The 17,243-nt window shown below is 46.3% G+C and overlaps 1 protein-coding gene across 8 annotated transcripts in view; it reads left to right on the plus strand.

Annotated features, from left to right (window-relative positions):
* The window catches only part of PPP1R12B (protein phosphatase 1 regulatory subunit 12B), an 880,212-nt gene that overhangs the window by 838,411 nt on the left and 24,558 nt on the right, over positions 1–17,243 (plus strand). The gene's annotated exons all lie outside the window — the stretch shown is intronic.

Consider the following 17,243-nt stretch of genomic DNA (forward strand, 5'->3'; position numbering starts at 1 on the left):
CTGCTAAGTCCGGAGAGATGGCTTCTTTGGTCGGTCTGTTCTCCAGGACTTTCTGGTGTGATCTTAGTTTGCAGACCCACCACCGGGGTTGGTATTTATGGGGTATCTATTCTAAAGTAAGCCATCTATAACTAACGTGTTTCTTTCATATGCACAAGTTACTTACCTTAAGTAACGATATGTTCGAGGCATATGAGCTGCAGATTGCACACTGTGCATAGATCGCAACCTAGTGTTGGGCCCAGATGTTTGCAGTTTGTTGTTGTCCTGAAAAGTTCTTTGGAAGTCACGAGATAGGTGACTCCTCCTTTGGACCACATTGTGCATGGGCATCAGCTCCATCCCCAGATAGTTTTTTTCCGCCATCGGGCTCTGATGTGCTTCCTGCGCTCCGGTTTGGAACCAAATTTCCTTTGGCGCGCAATCCTCACCCAGTTTGACGGTATTGTTTCGATCTCCCTCCACATCGACGCGATTCTTTACCACTTCGAACTCTTCGATTCCGGTCGTCGACCAAGGCCTTCGGGTCTACCTAGGCCTTACTTTCTGGCTCATGGAAAGGACGCCACTAAAAAAGTGTCCTCAATGTGGGTCGAAGTTTCCCCACATCAATCTACATGAAGTGTGCAACCTTTGCCTCTCACCGGAGCATGAGGCCAAAGACTATTCCGCTTGTGTCTCCTTCCGCTCCAAGAAGATGATCTGGGACCGACTAGCTCGAAGAACAATGGCTTGCTCGTCAGCTTCCATCCCAGACGACCTCTTTGAAGAAGGTGCCGACGTGCCAAAACACCAGCACGCCGAAGAGAGTACCAGCTCCTCAGACGCCGAAGATTCTGACATCGAGGAAGTCACTCCAGCTCAACGGGTCGTAAGTCAGATCGTCGACCCCAACCCTTCCTCGACACCCTCTAAAAAGGCTTCGGGCGCACCCTCACCTTCGGGCCCGGGTGCACACCGAGAGACTGCTTCCCACGCCCCGCCTTCGGGCCCGGCAAAGAAGCCCATTAAGCCTTCAGGTGGCTCGGGCTCGAGCCAGCCTATCCCCGGTGCCGATCCTATACCGACACCGAAGAAAAAGCCATCTTCCTCAACCACGCCGACCGTTGCTCCGACACCTAAGCACACAGCGCCAAAGACTGGCAGCGGCTCATCGATGCCGAAACCGCATTCGAAGCGGACTAAAAAACCGCCTAAATCTCAAGAACATGCTTCGGAACCGAAAAAACACCCGGAACCGAAGAAACAGGGTCCGGTAAAGGACATTTCAAAAGGGCACACTTCTAAACCAAAATCAGCTACCGACTGTGTCGAAAAAACCTACGGAGCCGAAAAGCTCGACCCGAAGGATCTGCCCTATTCAGAGGAACTTTTCACACCTGATCCTAACCAAAAAACTCTTGTAAAGGACCTAAGACTGGTCAATTGACTCTCAGTTCTAAGAAGAGCCCACTTGATGCGCCAGCACCTCCTCCTCCTCCACCTCCTCCTCCTCCTCCAAAGAAGAGACATTGCAACCTCTCCATTAAGGGTCCCTTCTCCACCACTTCTCCATACTGTTCCTCCTCCGACACCTCCTCCACCTCACTATTCACCTACACCATTCCCTAATCCAGACGATGATGTAGACATAGACTCTGATGACACAGGTGGGGGTGCACATGACCCAGCAGGGACCAATAGTCTCCCTCAGTCACCTAATCCATGGGATAATTACAACACCCCTGATGTGCCTTATGTCCCATAAGACGATATATACCCTTCTAGGCCTTCCCCACCAGAGGACACTATAGGTTTTAACCTACTAGCCCAAAGAGCTGCCCAATATCATGGGGTGGACTTAAACACCGATGCGGTGGAGGAAGATTTCCTACTAGACACTTTTGATAACACACAAATGTCTACTGCCATTTTGCCAATGCTTAAGGGTGTCATCAAACAAGCAGCAAAGGTTTTTAAAGACCCTGTCAGGGCTAGGGTCCTCAATCCTTGCATTGACAAAAAATATAAAGCTGCCCCTACAGATCCAGTCTATATTAAAGGTCCAGCACCATTAGACTATTTAGTAGAGTCTAATGCACGTAAACGTGCTAATTCTCAGACATCAGGTGAGGCCTCACCACCAGACAAAGAATCCAAGCTACTTGATGCCTATGGTAAAAGAACAGCGCCACAAGCAGCTAATATCTGGTGCATTGCCAACACCCAAGCGTTGCTGGCCAGATATGACAGGGCACATTATGATGAACTAGAGTCCATAATGCAGCATCTACCAGACAAATACAAAAATAGGGCCAATGAACGTATACAAGAAGGTAAAAATATTACTAATACTTCCATTCGTTGTGCCCTAGATTCTGCAGATACCGCCTCAAGGGCAATCAATACCAGCACCCTTCTACGTAGACATGCTTGGCTACGTATCTCAGGTTTTAAACCTGAAGTACAAAACTCCATCCTTATTCAGCCATTTTATGAGACACATTTATTTGGCCCAAATGTTGACGTGCCTTTAGAAAAGATGAAAAAAGACACCGATACAGCAAAATCTATGGGAACCTTGAAGCTGCAAGCTCCCAGACGTTCTTTTTGTCGCTCATCATACAGAGGCAACACTAGGGCTACTCCTCAGAAACTCCCTCCATTTCTTACAAAAGCCTTAGCCAATCCACATTCACTAAGGGCTACCAGAGAGGGGATTACAGGGGTAACAACAACAAAGGCAGAGGCAAAACCAACAACTCCCGCTCTGCCTCTACCTCTACCCAATGACTTTCCTCCCCTTCCCCCCCAACATTCCACTCCTTTGGGGGGTAGACTGCAACAATTCCTTCCTGCCTGGACCAACATCACATCAGACAGGTGGGTGCGACAAATTATTCAGTCAGGTTACTGTGTAGAACTAACATCTACCCCCCAAACATACCACCCAAACAGCATCCAATGTCACAAGAACATCTATCACTGTTAAAGCAAGAACAAGTTTCTCTGCTACAAAAAAGTGCAATAGAACCAGTTCCTCTGCACCAACAAAACAAGTGGGTTTACTCTCTATATTTTCTAATTCCAAAAAAGAACGGCTCTCTAAGGCCTATTCTAGACCTCAGACCGCTAAACATATACATACAGTCAGACCATTTTCAAATGGTCATATTCCAACAAGTCCTTCCGCTTCTGTCACAAAACGACTTCCTTGCTACTTCAGATCTCAAGGACGCATACTTCCACATTCTCATTCACAAGGCTCACAGGAAATATCTCAGATTTGTAATAGACGGGCAACACTATAAACTCAAAGTACTCCCATTCGGAGTCACAACAGCACCAAGAGTATTCACCAAGTGCTTAGCAGTAGTGGCAGCGCATTTACGAAGGCAGCACATCCATGTCTTCCCGTACCTCGATGACTGGCTCATAAAAGCCAGCTCATACAACCAATGCGTGGAACACACTCATGCCACAATACAACTGCTTCATGACTTGGGGTTCACAATAAACCACGCCAAGTCCCATCTACAACCATCCAAAGTACAACAGTACCTCTGTGCCACAATAAACACCTCAAAAGCGCTAGCTTATCCCACTCCCGCAAGGATATCCAGCATGCCTACTCTTCTAACAAAGTTTCAGCTACAACACTCCCTTCCAGCACGAGTGTTCATGCAACTCATAGGGATGATGGCCTCTTGCATTTTCATAGTGCCACATGCAAGACTTCAAATGCGTCCGCTACAAGAATGCTTATCACGTCAATGGAACTAGTCTCAAGGTTAATTGACAGACCTAGTATTGGTAGACGGTTGGACTCATCGCTCTCTGCAGTGATGGAACACCAAAAACCTTTCCAAGGGACGACCATTCCTAGAGCCAGTTCCTCCGATAATCTTGACTGCGGACGCATCACTCTCCGGCTGGGGAGCCCACCTACTGCAACACAACATGCAAGGCAGGTGGACATTGCAACAAAAGTTACTCCACATCAATCATTTGGAGTTACTAGCAATATTCCTAGCACTAAAAGCTTTCCAAAAGCAAGTATCAAACAAAGCTGTGTTAGTCCGCACAGACAACATGACAGCCATGTATTACATACAAAAGCAGGGAGGCACACACTCCCTACAGCTCTCTCAACTAGCACAGGACATATGGCAGTAAGCTATACCTCAAAACATATTCCTTCTAGCCCAGCATGTTCCAGGAGTACAAAATACCATAGCGGATCTGTTAAGTCACCAAACACAATAGACCCATGAGTGGGAACTTCAAATGCAAGTTCTTCAGCCATTCTTTCAGATGTGGTGACAACCTCAGATAGATCTATTTGCCACCCACGAAAACACCAAATGCCCAAGCTTCGCCGCCAGATATCCACACCCACTGTCCAAAGGCAATGCGATATGGATGAACTGGTCAAACAGATATGATTACGCTTTTCTACCTCTACCACTCATGCCACTAGTAGTACGCAAACTACAGCAGGATTCTCTCACCCTCATCCTAGTTGCTCCAACGTGGGCCAGACAGCCGTGGTACACCACACTGCTACAACTGTCTGTAGTACCGCACCAAAAATTGCACCTCTCTCCACACCTCTTAACACATAACCGTGGAGAAATCAGACACCCGGAGCCAGCTCATCTCAACCTTGCGATCTGGCTCCTGAAATCCTAGAATTTGGATATCTGAACCTTCCTCCAGACTGCATGAATGTCATAAAAAAAGCAGGACGTCCAACTACTAGGGCATGTTATGCAGCCAAGTGGAAACGATTTGTAATATATTGTCACAACAACAATATTAATCCTCTAGATGTGTCTATTCAACACATCATAGGAAACTTACTGCATCTCCAATGATGTAACTCAGCCTATACGTCTATTAGACTACATCTTGCTGCATTAGCAGCATATCTGCACAACAGACAACATCTATCTCTATTCAGAGTGCCTGCCATTAAAGCCTTTATGGAAGGCCTTAAAAGAATAATTCGTCCCAGAGTACCTCCTTCACCCGTGTGGAATTTAAACGTTGTTCTCACACGCTTAATGGGACCTGCCTTCGTACCCTTATACAAATGTGAACTACAATTTTTAACGTGGAAGGTTGCGTTCCTAGTAGCTATTACTTCTCTGCGGAGAGTTAGTGAACTACAAGCACTAACCATTCAAGAACTCTTCTTGCAAATGCATCACAATAAGGTAGTTCTGCATACTAATCAAAAATTCTTGCCCAAAGTCATTTCTCCTTTCCATCTCAATCAATCTGTGGAACTGCCCGTTTTCTTCTCGCAACCACAGACAGTAGTTTTTGTGTCTTTCTCACCACCACACAAAGGTAATCCCATTTCAAAATCTGGAATAGCTAGATGGATTGTCAAATGCATACAGATTTGTTACCACAAAGCTAAACGTACGTTATCTGTTCCTTCTAAAGCCCACTCCACAAGAAAAATAGGGTCTTCGATGGCTTTTTTAGGGAACATTCCCCTAGATGACATCTGCAGAGCAGCTACATGGGCTACACTGCACACATTCACAAACACTATTGTGTAGCTGTGCAAACCAAGCAACAATGTAATGTGGGCCAAGCTGTTCTCAAAACATTATTCTAAACTACTGCAACAGATAGGGGTGGTCGCCGCTAAGAGTGGGTACTGCTGTACAATCTATGCACAGTGTGCAATCTGCAGCTCATATGCCTCGAACGGAAAATGCTACTTACCAGTATGCATCTGTTCTTGGCATGTAGCGCTGCAGAGTTGCACACGCCCACCCGCCTCCCCGGCTACCCGGGCCTGTTCCAGTATTCTCTTAATTGAATACAAATTGCATGAGCATACTTCCTTCTTGCAAAGCTCCATCATTTCCCTTATGGCGAAAAACAATCTGGGGATGGAGCCGATGCCCATGCGCAATGTGGTCCAAAGGAGGAGTCACCTATCTCGTGACTTCCAAAGAACTTTTCAGGACAACAAACTGCAAACATCTGGGCCCAACACTAGGTGGCGATCTATGCACAGTGTGCAACTCTGCAGCTCTACATGCCAAGAACAGATGCATACTGGTAAGTAGCATTTTCCATCTGTAAGAAACATTAGTTATAGATTCCTTACCGACCCACCCATCCTCTCCGTTTTGCGAACTGATTTCTAGGGTTAAGGACATCTTTCAGGGCCCTAGTTATGTGCACCAGTGGTCAGTCTCCTGCATTGCTCTGCGTTTCTGTCGTGGAAAGTATTGTTCGGAACTGACGTCTGCATGCGAGGGCGGAGTCTAAGTAGCTGCTGCGACAACGCCATCCCGGCAACTACGGCGCCAACCGACGCGACCTTCTGACGCGCAGAGGTACTGCTGACAAAAAAACTATCTGTATCCGGTATGACACCTGGGGGTAATTCTAAGGTAAGGAATCTATAACTAATGTTTCTTACCGAAGGTAAGTAACTTGTGCTTCAGGAGGATAGGCCCGAAACTGCACCATGTCCAGAACAGCTCTGATGAAGTGAAGAGTTTGAGAGGGAGTTGGGTGTGACTTTGGCACATTGATAGTTAACCCCAGCAAATGCAGTCCTCCGTCAACCTGCCACAAGCAGGTGACATGGGTGGAGGGGTAGTCTTGAAGGGGAGGGAGTAGCCCCTCTGGACAATTTGTAGAACCCTTTGGTCCGATGTGATAGACCACCAGTGATGCAGGTGATTTCGTATCCTGCGCCCTCTGGGTGCTCATGATAAAGGGGCAGACTATAAGGGATTGGAGGCTGAGGCTTCCTGCAGGGTGGTGGACTAGCCCACCACTGGCTGCCCGCCCCATTTGGTCTGTGGGTACCGTGCCAGCCAGCCAGAGGCTGTGAAGCTTGCACGCCACTGGGCAGGTACAGACGTGACTGTAAGCCCCTTCCTTGGCAATGAAAGGAGCGGAAGGCAGATTGGAGTTGGTGATGGGTAATGGAAACGCTCAAGGACCTGGCCATAGGCCTGCTGTCCTTCAAGCGCTCCAACCCTGAATCCACCGGGTCCCCAAATAGACCGGAGCCATCAAAGGGAATGTCCATAAGCAACGCTTGGACATCCCCAGAATTTTGCCATTGATCTTTTTTTGCAAAAATATACAGATATTCAATGTGCTCCCTATATACACAGCTTCAAAACCGAAAAAAAAACCAAAGTAAAAAAGCCACATCCTCACAATTCGAGTCAATCATACCCACTCGTACTGAGAAAATCATACACACTAAACATTAAAAACATTATTAAAAACCACATGCATGTTCCAGTGTAATCTCAAATAGCCAATATCCTATTGTCTTCAATGGACATAAATATACATGTATACCAAAAAAAAAAAAGTAAAACAGCCACATCCTCACAATTCGAGTGAATCATACCCACTTGTACTGAGAAAGTCATACACACTAAACATTAAAAACATTATTCAAAAATCACATGTTTCAGTGTGATCTCAAGTAGCCATATCCTATTGACTTCAATGGACATAAATATACATGTATAACAATGTTTTTCCCTTTTCATTTAAGACAATGCTTGTGTCAATTGACCATGAAAATATTAACAATCATAAAAATTAGACTCAGCAAAAAAGCAACAAGAAAAATTACAGAGCATAATTTCACCTCTGTAACAGGCGTATGATTTATGAATAATGTTTTTAATATTTAGTGTGTATGATTTTCTCAGTATGAGTGGGTATGATTGTCTCGAATTGTGAGGATGTGGCTGTTTTCCTTTGGGTTTATTTGTATTTTGATGCTGTGTATTTAGGGAGCTCATGAAATATCGGTATATTTTTGCAAAAATTGATCAATGGTAAAATGTATATGAATATATGTTGAGAAAATAAAATATAAACCGAAGTGGTCTGACTTATGGATTTAAATATTTAAAGAATAATTCTTGTTTCAACTTTTTGGGAAAAGCTGTTGTTTGCTTCACTGCGATTGTTCTTTACCATGGGTTGCTTCTCCCTGTTCGTTTTTCAGGGGCCCTTTTTTGTCCTAACTTTATTAGCCGGCGACAATCTGAGCAGGCCATCAGACCCTGGTAGCACTCGAGACACCAAAGTTATGCAAGCTGCGGGTCTGTCACTGACATCGAGCAGTGACCGGTGCAGCAGGGCTTGAAGCTGGCCTTCTGAGAGTACAGCTAGCCACACCAGGAGGGAAACCTAAAAAAGCGTCAAAAAGTTAAAAAAGATAGTCAAAAATTGGCTAAAGGGTAGCTCTCTCGGGATCTGCATTGACTGGTGTGGAAGGAATAGAACTGACATCAGCGCTGGTGTGGTGCCTATATAAACCGTGCATGTCACATCGAGCGCACTGATAATGCCACTTGGAGCCGATCAACGCCACCTACCAGCGCACAGGGGTGCTGCTCTAAAAAATATTCTAGATTCAGTCTGAAACCTGATGATAATTCTAAGGTAAGGAATCTGTGGCTAGTGTCTCTACCAGATAAGGTGTTACCTATGGTAAGGAACTTGTCCACCATGTACATTGAGAAGCAAATGTTTAACAGCCCCCCTTCTCTTCTGGTCTAAGGCTCCCAAATTTGTATCATGGTGTGGTATAAGCAAATTCTTTAATATTAAATGTGGAGACATAAAACGGTCAATAAATGTAGCAAACAGACACATGTATTGTTCGCCCAAACCATATTCTACTATTAATTACCCTTTGGAAAACTGTTCAGTTGTGAAACATGCTACAACTGGAACACAATTTTATTATGTCACACTTCTGCATGATTTGTCATGCAAAAAAATGTTTTTGTTCATAATGCTGTTAAACTCCCAGATGCTGGTTGTCCTAATAATTAAATTCAGTTTGAGTAATTTATGCAAATACTTGTTTTTTATAGTTGCCACTGAGGCATCTCTTACAAACACTGAAAAGAATGTAAGTATTTGTGTTTCAGCTGTGTCTCAACATAGTACTCCTTCAATACCTCTCCAACTACTTCTGCCTGATATGCTCTTCTGTCAGGAGAGGCTGCACCATGGAATTACTTCAAATAGGGAGATAGACCAGGGCTTGACTGATCCAAGAGGTGTCTTTTCTGGAGCATATTTTCCGTCTTGGTAAAGGTATACCTTGCCATACCAAGAGTGAAACTAGAAATTATGAACAACCTATCTCATGGCATATAGCCCCAGAAATAAATATAGTTGGTGCTGCCAGGCCCCATAGAGACATGAAAAGGGTATACTGATAAAATCTACAATAATTAGGATCCTTGTTTGCACATCAAAATTCGATTTGATTAATATTCTTGCTCAATCCCAAAGGTGTTTAGAGTTAAAGTTCTTTTACAGGCCTTCCTTAATGTGGTCAAAGAGTCGTCGTACCAGGGACTGGTTTCATGAGTAGGTCCCTTAAACCATCTCGCCGGAATGAGGGAGCCTAGTCCCCGGGTAATCCAATCACAAAATACATCATAGCCTGACTCTGCGCTATTAAGAGGACCCAGAGGATCAGCACCAAGAAGTGCATGAAAATTCTCTAGTAAGGGCATAAAACCCATGTACCTAGTATTGAGCATGAAGTGAAAGAATACACCCAGATGTGTTATATGAGAAAGTTGATGCTTTTTACCATTGATGTTTACCATGGATAAGTCCTTGTTTAAAAATAAATAAACGATTAAAACAATGCAGGTGTAACAGCATAAAAGAGCATTCCAGCACAGCAACCAATGAAAGCACATATCAAATAGCAAAAAAATCATTTAAAATTAGAAAGCCAGAATTTCAAACATGAAGTTAAATGGTTTCACAAAATACCTACTTGTCTGTCTTTTCTACTAGCATAGACCAAAAATATATAATCAAGCTTATACTGTGCATCAAAACAGTTACATTACCTCTTTGCAGTAAAACCTTGTCTTGTTACCTCTTAAAATTTCACACCATCCATAATCGTTGATAACTGTGTTCACAAGAGCCAGCTAAGGCATTTTGCAAAACTTCAGCATTATTTTGGTCCTAGTGAGATTATCAGAATTTTTGCCCCATTACTAAAATCTACAACAAAGCCTTCTAACAAACATAGATTTGACATCAATAAGAAATCAGCCTCTATAGTTCTTAGTCATGATGGATTGGTATTGCTTAATATTATATACTTGGTGTTTAAGACCTTACTGATTAAGACTTGTCAATACTGGAACTACATTTTAAGAGGTTCATCCATGCCTGCATAGTTCAGAAATGAAAATAAGTCTCACCCCCACATTTTGAACTCTTAGCTTTCTTGCTGTTTGGTAAGCTGGCAGCTGGCTTAGCCTGCAGTGGTGTAACACATCTTCCAGTTAGTCAGTGCTCCAAATGTTGCTATTCTAGTAATTTTTTGCTGGAAAGTTTTTTCTTTACAACAGAGTGGTCTGGGAATTCATGCTTTAAACTATATCTTTCCAAGGCCACAAGCTTTTGACTTTAGATATAATGGACATTCTTGCTCCTAAACCATGGTTGACCCACATTTGTGCAGCTGGTTCTTTAGTAGATGTTTGGGGGCCATCAAATAATATTGCTTCCATTTGATTGGAGGCTGTTTGCATCCTCCGTAATTTCACTGCAGTTAGCCTTTTTATCTGCTTGATAACCTGATTAGTGTCATTGTCACTCAAGTATAACAGGATGCCTTACCCAGCAGTGAGTCCTCAGGAGATATCATATGAATGTGAAATAGAGGGGATGAAGTGGGGTGTGGTAATTAAGACACTCCCATGGTGAATTGGTATTGATGGAGAAAGAAGATTCCGCTGTTCATAAGCCTTGCTGACTATTGCCCAGTATCAGCCTGAACCCATTCTAGGGCCGGCCAGGTGACCTTCACCACTAACTTCTTTAGAACAATATTGAGAGCCTGAACCTTAGTCAGTCAATATTGATCAGCTATAGGATGATAGTCAGAATTGTCAAAATATAGATTATAGATCTATTCGGCATATCAGATTGGTCAGATAGAGGCTGTACACATTTTTTTAAAGGAAAGAATAATGTACCGTGAATCGAGCCTAATTACTTGCCAGGTTCATAGGAACACAGAAAGCTTATGTTCTCTTTGACTTGGATTTTAATAAGATAGTACATATTTTGTCTGAAAATATGTGTCTGTAAATCGAAGCATTTAAATCCCATCACCCCTGTTTGATCATCTACAGACTCTAAAAGCTTAGTCTCTAATTTGTACAAAATGTGTTGACCTTATCTAAGATGGCATTATTAAGTCATGTATTTGTTTGTGGCTGCTTAGTGGTAAAAGTAATCTAGTTATCAACACCTAAAATAATCATATGAGCTTGTTAATAGGATCTTCATTTGTGACCACAAGTGTTTTCTTTGCATTCGTAAGATAAACTGGTCATCCCACAACTTTCTTCAAATCCTGTCTAAGATGTTGTGTGTCAGAACTCCTCTACCCCAGCATGTGTTATCTAGACCCTGACAATGGCCCATTTGCCTGCAACTTGTGCACTTTCATGCATCAAACAGTAATCGGGAAGATTCTCAGGCCCATGAATTTAAACCTAAATGGCTCTTCTCCCCTTCTTCAGGTAAGTCTTGATGAGCAGTGATATCCCTGGATATTTTCCAGGAAGGAGGACACACCATAGAAAGTAAGAAATCCTATCCTTCGAGTTAACAGTCCCTCTCCACAATTCCATTCTCTTCTTCATCCTCTTCAGAGCTGATCTCTGTTATCAAAAAACTTCAAACTAGCATTTTTGCTGACCTTTCCAGGATCTACTACTTTGAGCATGCCATGTTGGATAGCTTCAGTAACTCCTGGTAGGTATTCTTCACGGAACCCAGAGTTACACTCAAAAGGAGAAGCTATTTACCTCTGATTCTAATTCACTAGATATGCCTACTTTGAGGGTTGAGTGCATGGAGGAAGATGATTCACAGGCTTGTAGCCTTTTGCCTCAGAAATGCTATGATATATATCCGCATGCTAATGTTCCACACTCCTCTGGCCTTCCGTCTGAGCAAGACAGATTACATCAGTAGTGCCCAAGACATTGGATCTGTTTAAATTGCCCCTACCAACTGCGGAGCCTAAGTCCAACATTTTGGCTTGGGGTGGCAAGGCAAAATAATAAAATAAATCACACTTTGATCCAGGTAGATGCTGTAGGAAATTCCTTGCATGAAGAAATATGAGGCTTGGGACACAATGTAGATGTCCAAATGTTGTGACTTGATGAATGGGTACAAGATGATGAAGACTGAACAATGCAAATATATTGTATCTGACACAGACTGACATGCCAGAGTCTTGTGTGGTATAACATTTAAAGATCACACACTCATTGAATCCTGAGTTCTCATAGAAGACTTGTCTGAGTAGGGCAACGCCTACAAAATACAGTTTGATTGTAGACTATAACAAAACAATTTGAGACCCTGCAGGAGAGTGGCAGAGTTCATCTAAGTTGATTGGAGGACTGAGATGAGGCTCTTGCATACCCCAAAATAGTAGCCGTCCAATTCACTCTGATACTTTGGATTATAGATGACCCAATATGTATTTGGAGTAAAATAAAATATATTTATAAAGAGGTGTTATCACATGCTATGGGGCTATTCTGCTATCTAGGCATTATGGAACAACTTTAATTCAGAGTTGGTAAATGTTTTTGTAATTCATACTGAACTTGATTCACAAACAGCTGTACTTGGGTGCTCCTGAATTAAAAACATGCAAAAGGCTTTGTACACTATGGTTATATTGCACGTGAATGGGCAAATCACTGATCCCAGATATTACTCGTTGGATTAGTGGGTGAGTCATGGTGTGGTAATGGAGAAGCAAGGCACGGATGTCTAAAAAAATTGCGACAATATCTGGACATCAAGGTTCTCTAGTATTGAATCTTTTATGATAGATTCATATACTTGTATCTTCCCCGTCATCATGGTGGGAGCCTGGGGGCGTGGCTTGGATGCCAAGGAGGTAGGCTGCGTGAGCCCGGAGCTCCGCGTCCGATCCCAGATATCATCCTGATTATCCACGCGAATTCCAGCGAAAATTAAAAAATCTGTGATTTAAAGGCACCACGGAGGCAGCGGCGTTCAGAGTGGACGACCTGGAGCTGTTCCTCGTCCTGAAAATCGACCCCTAGCAAATGCATCAGGTGTGATGGACATTGTCTAAGATGGCGCCCTGAGGCCTGGACGATTGTCGCAGTCGGCGGAGGTGGCTTGAGGACCGGTTCTCCTGTTGATCCAGTACTAGCAGTGATTACCGGACTGGAGGGCCTCCCTCAACCCTGTCAGCAAGTACGGGTGGCCTTTCCTCGCTCTGGTGGCGAGTTGACGGGGACACGAGAACACAAGCAAATTCTCCGGGGAGGCCCCAAAATGGTGGCGGCTTTGTGACGACGACCCCGACTCTCCGCGCATAGATTGGCACATCGAAACCCCGTTGTAGCAGTGGACTTCCGGGAATTGACCCCACGGGTGAGGTCAGAACAGTGTTCAGTGCCCTGCGGGTGTCTTAGATCCCTGCTCCTATCGCTCGGGGGGCTGTCCAGTGGCGAGGTCCTGCAGTGCGGACGACTGCGAGGAGATTAAAAGCGATCCTAGGAGCCAGTGCCTACCGCAGCCAAGATGGTGAAACCAAAAGGGAAGGGGGACGGAGCGGCTGACTCGGAAACGTTGGATGGAGCGGACCGTGACCACTCTGCTCTCCAGCGCATGCAGGACCGTATCCTAGAGGCCATCGCGACCACAAAAGACGCCCTGCAGCAGGACATCGCCCAGGTGGCGACGGGTCTAGGCCTCCTGAAAGCGGACCATGACAAGCTTAATGACAGAGTCAGGAATATGGAGATATCTATTCAAGAATTGGCCCCGGATCACGCGGCGGTGAAGGCACAGATGGCGGATGCTCTGGACAGGCTGAAGGTGCTGGAGAGGAGAGCGGAGGATGCGGAAAATAGGAGTAGGCGCAACAACGTTCGCCTGGTGGGCCTTCCAGAAAAAATTGAGGGCGATGACATGGTGGGCTACCTCGATAATTGTCTACGCACCGAAGTTGCGCCAGAAGGACTATCTCCTTTCTTTTCCTTGGAGCGGGCCCACAGGGTTCCGGCCCGACCACCGGCCCCGGGCCTGCCGCCTCGCCCGGTGGTGATTAAGCTGCTTCACTACAAAGATCGAGACTGGCTACTACAGAGGGCGAGGGAAGCAGGACCCTTCCAAGTTGACAATAACAAAGTCACCCTGTTCCCGGATTACACTTTTGAGACCCAGAGACTCAGGGCCAATTTCCTGTCGCTCAAGCGTGAGCTCCGTGAAGAGGGCATCAAATACTCCCTTCTCTTTCCAGCGAAGCTGAGAGTAGTGTTGGACGACAAGTCGGTTTTCTTTACCACCTCGGCGGACGCTTGGGCCTGGTGGGACACGTACAAGGCTGGTACGGACGGGGCTAGAGCCAGGGCGGAGGAGGCTCGAGAGAAACAGCCGATCAGGAAGTCACAACGTATTCGTAAAAATCGGCGGAGGACTGGGAAACCATCGGTGTCACAGACGGAGGCAGAGAGGAAGGCTGCCCTACAGGCGGTGGTGGACCTCTTTGGTACGGCGAGGAGCCAGTCCGGGAAGGGCACGGACTCGGAGGAGCAGGGCACAGGATCGGAGACGGAACTTTCGGAATTCGGAGGGGCCAAGGGCCCCGTCGTCACGCCTCAAACGTCTGGGGAGATAGTCGAGGCCTGAGACGCTGGACTTGAGGAGCGGCCTGATGGTCAGACACTGGGGCGCTGTGCCCGTGTGCGCAGTTTTCCGCTATATGGGACTTCGTGAGTTATTCATGGGGGGATCATGGGGCGGGATATGCGGGACTGCTTTGTTTTGACGAACTCCTTCGGCAGCGGTCCGCGCCCTACTGGCCCTTACGGTCATCGCAGTGGAGACTGCGAGTATTAGTGCCTTTCTTTGAGGGGATATTTAGTTGTGACAGTTTGGATGGGTTCACTTCCATTTGTGGGGGGTCCTGTCCTGGGGGGGGTGGGAACCGAGAGTAGTTGGGGATGCTCAGGTTGGGTTCGGAGGGATGTGGGGTTCATTTGTTTGGAGAGGGAGGGGGGTCAGTATTATGTTGGCATGAGCGCATGGTCGACGGATGTTATTGTTCTGTCTGTGGATGCAGGGGGGTATGGCTAATACGGGGGCTCTGAAATGTGTAACCTGTAATGTGCGAGGTCTCCACACCATGGTGCGTAGACACAAGGTCCATGCGTATCTGAAACGTAGGGGAGTGCATATAGCTTTTCTTCAAGAGACGCACCTCACCAAGCAGGAGGGGGTAGCGCTGCAGAGAAGGTGGAGGGGGCAGCTACTTAACACGACATATTCGGCCTTTGCGAGGGGGGCCTTGATTTGGATACGGGCTGGGGTTCCCTTCCAGGTCACTAAAAAAAGTAGTGGATCCAGAGGGTAGATTTGTGGCTGTGTAGGGGAGACTTAGGGGCCGAATAGTGTCTCTTTGTAGTGTGTATGCTCCGAATGTAGATTTGCCCGCTTTCCTGACAGCGCTTTCGGGCAAACTGGCGAGTTACTTGGCAGGGCCGATGGTTATGGGAGGGGATTTCAATTCGGTGGTGGATACTGTTTTGGATAGATCCCATCCCTCATTGCACTCTTCCCCAATACACAGAATAGCGAAACGAAGATTAGATTGGCAGGAGAGTTGGGACCTGGGAGATGCTTGGAGGACACTACACCCTACCACGAGAGATTACTCCTTTCACTCTACTTTACATGACCTGCATGTTAGGTTGGATGTGTTTCTGTGCTCTTCGCATGTGCTCTCAGCAGTGGGAAGCGCGGAGTATCTGGCCCGCACGTTGTCGGACCACAACCCTCTGTTGTTGTCCCTGAACTGGATGGTGGAAATTAATTGTGTCCCAACATGGCGGCTACAACCTGATGCCCTGGATGATCTGCTTTTTAGGGAGGCCTTGGGGGAGCGAGTGACACGCTATTTTGAAGAGAACAGTGGCTCCGCCTCCACTAGGTCTGTGGAGTGGGATGCGTTTAAGGTGGTGGTCAGGGGTCACTGTATTGGGAGCGTTGCAGGTGCTCGTAAGACTTTGTTAGATGACCTTGATAGAGCAGAGCGGCGGCTGAGGGAGAAGGAGAGAGAGCGCCCGAACCATCCTGAGCTCCAAGAGGGGGTTAGTGACGCCAGAGAAGCAATGGCGGTGGAGCTAGAACGGTTGCGTAGTTTCGACCACAAGGTCTATCTGACGAGAGCGCTTGCGGAGGGTGATAAGGCGGGGACGATGCTGGCGTGGCTTGCCAATCCGATCAGGCGGGGTGCTCCAATCATGTCTGTTCAGGAAGAGGGGGGTGGGCTTTGCCACACCCAAGCCGGGATCCTGGATAGGATCAGAGCGTATTATGAGGGTCTGTATGAGAGCGGGCTGACGGGCGGGGCGGAGGAATTGGACACCTTCCTTGGAGGGTTGCAGTTACCACAGCTAGAGCAATCGGAGGCAGAGGAGATGGGTCGGCCTATAACGGTCGGAGAGATAGGGTGTGCAGTGAAACAGATGGCCAGGAATAAAACCCTAGGGCTTGACGGTCTGCCGATCGAGTTCTATAGCAAATATTTGGAGTACTTGGCCCCGCAACTGCCACTGGTTTACAACGAGGCACAGTCGCGAGGTAGACTCCCGCGGTCAATGTGTGAGGCCCTTATGATCCCGTTGTTGAAACCTGGTAGAGCGAGTGACGCCCTCTCATCTTACCGTCCATTATCTATGCTCACGACGGATTACAAGATACTGAGCAAAATCCTGGTGAATAGATTGTTGACTCACATGACAGGCTTGATCCATAAAGATCAGTGCGGCTTCATCCCAACGCGGAACACCACCCACAATATACGTAGGTTGACTAGGCTGCTGGGAGCTCGGTTGCCGGAGGGGGCTACTCCCTTCGTGCTCTCCATAAGCCTTCGATAACCTTGAATGGGAATATCTATACGAAGTGATGAGGCGTTTCGGACTAGGGGAGGGCTATATCAACTGGACCAAAGTCCTATATACTGAAGCCACGGCTAGAGTTAGAGTGGGTTCACTGATCTCGAGTCAGTATCTGGTGCGACGCGGCACTAGGCAGGGGTGCTCCCTTTCCCCCCTTCTGTTCGCGTTGGCAATGGAGCCTTTTGCAGCGGAAGCCAGGTCCGGCCGCTATTATAAGGGGTTGATCTACAG

This window comes from Lissotriton vulgaris, chromosome 5 (genome assembly GCF_964263255.1).
Source record: "Lissotriton vulgaris chromosome 5, aLisVul1.2, whole genome shotgun sequence".
NCBI lineage: Eukaryota > Metazoa > Chordata > Amphibia > Caudata > Salamandridae > Lissotriton > Lissotriton vulgaris.